Source organism: Microtus ochrogaster, chromosome 16 (genome assembly GCF_000317375.1).
Source record: "Microtus ochrogaster isolate Prairie Vole_2 chromosome 16, MicOch1.0, whole genome shotgun sequence".
Lineage (NCBI taxonomy): Eukaryota > Metazoa > Chordata > Mammalia > Rodentia > Cricetidae > Microtus > Microtus ochrogaster.
In genome coordinates, this window is record NC_022018.1 from 52,811,265 (window position 1) to 52,817,637 (window position 6,373).

The 6,373-nt window shown below is 47.8% G+C and overlaps 1 protein-coding gene across 1 annotated transcript in view; it reads right to left on the reverse strand.

Moving 5' to 3' along the window:
* Fgd3 (FYVE, RhoGEF and PH domain containing 3) overlaps positions 1-6,373 on the reverse strand; it is a 57,714-nt gene that overhangs the window by 50,308 nt on the left and 1,033 nt on the right. The window lies entirely within an intron of this gene.

A 6,373-nucleotide genomic window follows, 5' to 3' on the forward strand; every position in this document is an offset into this window, starting at 1 on the left:
ACTCTTTCAGCTGGACTGGCTGGCCAGTGAGCTCTGGGGATTGACCCTGACCCTGGACCTCACTCTTTCAGCTGGACTGGCTGGCCAGTGAGCTCCAGACATACACTTCTTTCATTTCCTCAGCACTGGGTTACTGATGAGAACTGCACACAATGGCTTGTGTGTGGGATCTAAATCACTCACCCAATCATCTCCTAGCCCCTACCACTTTTTTAAGCCACTAAATTCTGGGTGATATGTTAGGCGGCAGTAGATCCACGGTACAATATTTTCATCAGGAAAAGAGCAAGGAGGTGACCTGAGGTCAGAAGGAGGGAAGCTCCGGCCCAAAGTAGAAGAGTGGGCACTGGGAAGTGAAGGCACATGTTCTAATTTTTCTGATCATTTCAGCCAGGAGTACATGAGACCAATGGCCTGATGGACCCACAGCCCTGCAATGTTCCTGATGTGTTAACCGTGTATCACTGAGACACATTGCCTGCCAGATACGGCTTAAAGGAGGAAGAACCTATCCCGGCCAAAGGTTTCAAGGTTCACAATCTATCAGTCCATTGTGGCAGTGGGAATGTAATAGAATGCTTTACATAGTGACTGATCAGGAAGCAGAGAGGGTAGGACTGGAAAAAGCCAAGGATAACACACATCCAAGGGATGCCCCCAGTGAGTGATGTACTTCCTCCAGAGAGGTCCCACCTGCTAAAGGTTTATGACTTCCCCTAATAACTCCACCAGCTATGAAGTAGGAAGCTAGCACTAACCAGCCAGGCATGGTGACACATGCCTGTCATTCCATCCCTGCAGAGGTACAGAAAGGAAGATCAATTCAAGGTTGTCCTTGGCGATGTATTGAGTTTGAGGCCAGCCTGAACTACATGGAACCCTGTCTCAAAAACTGAAACAAACACATGAACTTGTGAGAGACATTTCATATTCAAACCATAACATCGTAGACATGAAGGTCTGTATATGCTATTCAACCTCAAGGACCCTGAATAACTTCGTGCAGCCAGAGGCTCTGCAGAGGAAGGCCACATCGGCTCCAGGTCCCCCTCAGATATCCATCAGGGGTGTTTCCCTCTCCTGCCAAGCAGTTCACTGCACAGGAGGCAGCTCCCAAGAAGAAGGACACCCCTTCCTAGGCCCCTATCCTGCCTATAAGATCCCTAAGCCTTATTCTCTAAGAAACCTAGCAATGACTTAGGGGGAACCAGGCCCCTAACTCGGGTTCCTCTGCGAAGATCAAAAGCCCAAGAGCAGACTCAGAAAGACCTTGAAGGAGAGGGAAGTGGACCTGTCTGCAGGGGAATGTATGGGAAAATGCCACTTTCTGGGAATCCCCATAGGAAAGATCCACTTGCCAGGACAGAACCCACAGCTGAGGCTGAGCCAATGCTGTTACCTAGTCAATGACCCTTTACTAATCAGCTGCTAGACACAGAACATACAGCAGGCTCCACAGGCAATTCCTGGAGAAGGAAAGACAGTGAGACCTTGCAGAGCATGGGAATCCCCGTGCTAGCCCTTCATTTGTTTGGATCCCAACCAGTCACTCTAGCCATGAGGGCATGGAGTTTTCCAGTTACCCATCTGTTCTTGGGAACTGAGAGTCACAAGTTCCAAAGCCTTCCTGGAACCCTTTAGAATCCAAGTGCTGGGCAAAATGTCTAAGTGGGTCTTATCTTTTCATAAAGACAAATAAACACCAGACCAACAAAGCAGAAGGGTGGAGACCCTTCTAGTACTTCCAAGAGGCATGGACAGGGAGCATCTTTGCATGTATGTGTGTGTGCATGTTCATGTATGTGTGTGTGCATGTTCATGTATGTGTGTATGTTCGTGTATGTGTGTGCATGTTCATGTATGTGTGTGCATGTTCGTGTATGTGTGTATGTTCGTGTATGTGTATGTTCATGTATGTGTGCATGTTCGTGTGTGTGCGTGTTCGTGTATGTGTGTGCATGTTCATGTATGTGTGCATGTTCATGTATGTGTGTGTGTTCATGTATGTGTGTGTGCATGTTCATGTATGTGTGGGCACATTTGTGTGCATATGCATGCAGAGGCCAGAAAGCAACCTCAAGTGTGGTCCCCTTAGGTCCTGAACACCTTTTCTCTCCCTTCCTCTCTTTTTTTGACACAAAGTCTCATTGTGTAGTCCAGTTGTCTCAGCACTGGGGTTACATGCCAGTGCATCATGCCCAGAGGGGTGTGTGTGTCTGTGTGTGTGTCTGTCTGTCTGTCTGTGTCTGTGCGTGTTGTGTTTATGTGTGTATGTGTATATTCATGTGCAGGTGTGAATGTGTGTGTGTGTACGTGTTGTGCTTATGTTGGTAGTGTATATGCATATGCAGGTATGAATTGTGTGTGGGGGCTCATGTGTGGGGAAGCCATCCGTCAAGATCAGGTATGGTCCTCAATTTCTGTGTCTGAGTGCTTTGCCTATATGCATGTCTGTGTGTGTACTATGCGCACACCTTGCCCTCAGAGGCCAGAAGAAGGTTAGACTTCCTGGAACTGGAGTTACAGATGGTTGTGAGCCACTGTGTGGGTGCTGGGGACCAAACCCTAGTCCTCTGGAAGAGCAGCAGTGCTCTTACCCACATCTCTCTAGCCCCTTCCTTACTTTTTTGTACATGAATATTTTTGTTTGTTTGTTTGTTTGTTTGAGACAGGGTTTCCCTCGTCACAGTCTTAGTTATCTTGGAACTAGCTCTTGTAGACCAGGTTGGCCTTGAACTCACAGAGATTTGCTTGCTTCTGCCTCTGCTGGGATCAATGCTCACGGGTATTAGGGATGTAAACTCAGGACCTAATGCTTGCACAATGGGTGCTTTACCAACTGAGCCATCTCTTCGGCTCCTTTTATGTAAGATCTGAGGTTTGTACCCAGGTCCTTGTATTTGCAAGGTAAGCACTTTACAGACGGAACTATCTTCCCAGCCCCCAGATACACTTGTCAGCTTCTGGGTCCAACAGCCAAACTCCTTCTGAATGATAGCCTAGACCCAGGAAGACAACGCTTCCAGGAGACCACTTGTGTGGCTCTGTTGGGGTAATGAGCATACAATAATTTTTGTTTTCTTCTCAAAATTTCTCAATAACTCATACATTTTACGAGATTAATTCACAATATTTGTAACCAAGAGAAAAGTCAATCCATTTAAAAATAAAAGCGCAAAACTTCTGATTGCTCGTCCAAGATTCTCAGCCCAGAGTTCTTGTGCAATGAGAGCCAGCTGTCTCCGTGTCTGTTTATATATGGAGATTTTAATTCCTACTTCACTGCCCTTAAATTTCCCTAAGGAAAAATGTAGCCAAGAAACCGAGAGAGGGGAGCTGAGAGTGAGTCCCTTTTCTGAAAACCATTTTCTTTTCTTTCAGAAAGCTTTCTAGGTCATTCAATTACAATGGCACTCAGGTCAGGGGTGAACAATATTTCCCAAACTTTGATAAAATTTTACCCGGGCTTGCCTTCTCCTCTCGGGGAAGTAGCCGCAGGGTGCTCAAAAAAGGTCTGTGTGTGAAATCAGTCAGCTCATTGACCTTGGATGGGCCCTTAACTCCAACTAGGTCGTGCATGTAAAACGCTGGGAACAGAGAGTAGCTAATTAACGAGGCTTCTCTATACCTCTTGATCTTAAAAATAAAAAAGCTTTTCAAATATTTGATGGTTCAGTCATCTTAGCGCACAGAGCATTCAGCTCTGAACTGAAGAGGCAGTACCAGCTCAGTGCCTAAGTGAAATGGCATTTTGAGAGCATCCCAGACAGGGGACATAATTACAGGCTGACTCTGGCAGTCCCTCCAATAACAGTTGAGCCTGAAGTGAAAGCAATTGCTTCTTCTTACTTATAACAAAAAGCTCTGATGTGTCTGCCCTTCATGCGAAGTCTGTGACTAGTGCCCCCCCCCTCCTTTACACTATAAGAAAAAAAGCGTCGAAGCATAAATAGAGTGATCCATAAAAACTAAGGCACTAAAGGGGTGGCCACGCCCCTACTCCATCAGGCCCTGAATAGACCATAATTCCAGCTTTGTTCCGGTGCAGCTGCGCGGCGTCAGCCAGGAACACCCTCTGAAGCCTGAGCGATGTGGAACCTGCCTCTACCCTCAGCATCCAACCCAGACACTAAATCCTGCCAAATGGTTATTTTTACCACCACTTGGACCCAACCTTTACTCTTCACTCTTTATTCCCAGCTCCTCCCTAAGCGAAAACTGCTCGGGGTTCAACAGCAGGTGTGTACTTAGAGGACCCTTCTAACAGGATGAGGCTGAGCTGGCAAGCTGAGGGTGTGGAGAACTGGAAAGAACGGAGCTGTCAGCAACTGAGGATGCCCACAGAGCTATCTAGAAAAAGGGAGATGGGGGGAGAGAAGGAAAGAAGGGAGGCAGAGGCAGGGGGATCTCTATGAGTTTGAGGCCAGCCTGGTCTACAGGAGCTTGTGCCAGGACAGGTTCCAAAGAATACAGAGAAACAGAGAAACCCTGTCTCAAACAAACAAACAAAAAAAGAGGGAGGGAGAAAAGGAGAGAAGGAAGAAGGATGGATTCTATTAGTTAGTTTTATATCTATCATAGATCTATCTATGACCAGATGTCATGACCAGATATGGTCAGCGATTGGTTAGTTAGGCCCCTGCAGTAGACACAGGGCTTTTGGACATAGGGAGATTAAAAGTTCCTCAGTTGGCCTGGGGATGTGGCTCAGCTGGTACAGCACCTTCATGGGACAGCATACATGAAGCATGGGGTTCAATTCCCAGAACTGTGTAAACTGGGCATGGTGGTACACACATGAGAGCTGGAGACGGGAGGATCAGTAATTAAAAATCGCCTTTGGCTACAAAGCAAGTTTGGGAACAGACTGAACTCCACGAAACTGACTCAAACAGAGCTCCTCAGCGGACTGTGGGAGGGTGGCTGGCTATACCTTCGCTGGCTCACACAGATCAGCGGTAGGCACAGATGGCTGCACCTTCGCTGGCTGCACACCTGGGACTGTGATAGTCATCCAGGGGCAGGTGCTGATCTGGACAGGGTAGTCGTCAGACTCTTCCCTCTTCCTGAACACATCTCTATCAGCAAAGCTTCTTAACCTCTTATGGGACCATAGGCCACAAAGACACATATGGGGTCTCAGATGTCCCTGGAACGCTGAGCTGAGTCTCCACCCCAGCTTGTCTCTGATAGTCCCCGCTCAGCCTCCCTCCATGGGAGAGAGTGTACGCCCCAGCCGCACTCTGAAGCTGCAAGGGTGATGTGACGCTACATCCATTAAACTTAGTAAATGGACCAGATGTGTATGGTCTCCCAGAAGGCTGGAAGTGGGGAGCTCTTATCAGACCCGACTGCCAGCCACTCAGGGCATAAAAGTACCCTTGGCTCTTCCATGCCACAGAAGGCTGCCAGTAGGTGACACATGATCCTCTTACAGTGGGTGCTCTGACCCCAAGGCCACGTGTGTGTAACCCACTCTGCTGGAACAGTACCAGACCAACAATAGGCTGACTCTCACCAGGAGTCTGAGAGACAAGCCCTCACAGGGCAAATAAGGAAACTAAGGTCTCTGTCAGGAGCCTGAGCTCTGAGTCCGGGGGCTCAAGGACGAGGAGACGCCCTGGGACCCAGCCCAGCCTTGGGGCGGAGGGACTGGAAATCAGTTGCCCACCCTAGATAACCCTGGTTTTCAGGCCTCAAAGCCAGAAGCCCTTCAGTGGACCACCCTCTACTCCAGAACAAAGTCAGGGAAGGAGAAGCCGTAAGTTGTGGTCCAAGAACAGCTGGGTTCACCACTACAGAGATCCTTGACTTACTTCTGTGTACAAGATACATCCCCTAATTTACCCCTCATTTACCCTCCCCCACCCCGCCCCCACACAGCTAAACACACAATCTTTCCACCTCAGGCTAATTTCAACCAACCATGCCTATGTTCTCAGTTGCTCTAGGAAATGAGAACTCTGTCTTAGCTTACAGAGTGATATAGAACAGTGGTCCTCAACCATCCTAACGCTGCGACCCCTGAATACGGTTCCTCATGTTGCGGTGACCCCAGCCAAAAAATAATTTTTGATGCTGCCTCACAACTGTAAATAATGAATGAACTGCTATGAATCATAATGCGAAATCTGATATGCAGACGGTCTTAGGCAACCCCTGGGAAATGTCTTTCAACCCATAAATGGTTCATGGCCCATAGGTTGAGAACCATTGATATAGAGCATAATCTACACACAGCTGAGCTGGATAATGGATACTGTAGTGTGTGTCTATAATCTCAGCCCTAGGAAGGTAGAGGATTTGGAGTTCCAACTCAACTACATGTGATTAGGAGGTTAGCCTAGGCTAACATAAAAACAAGAAAAGGAAG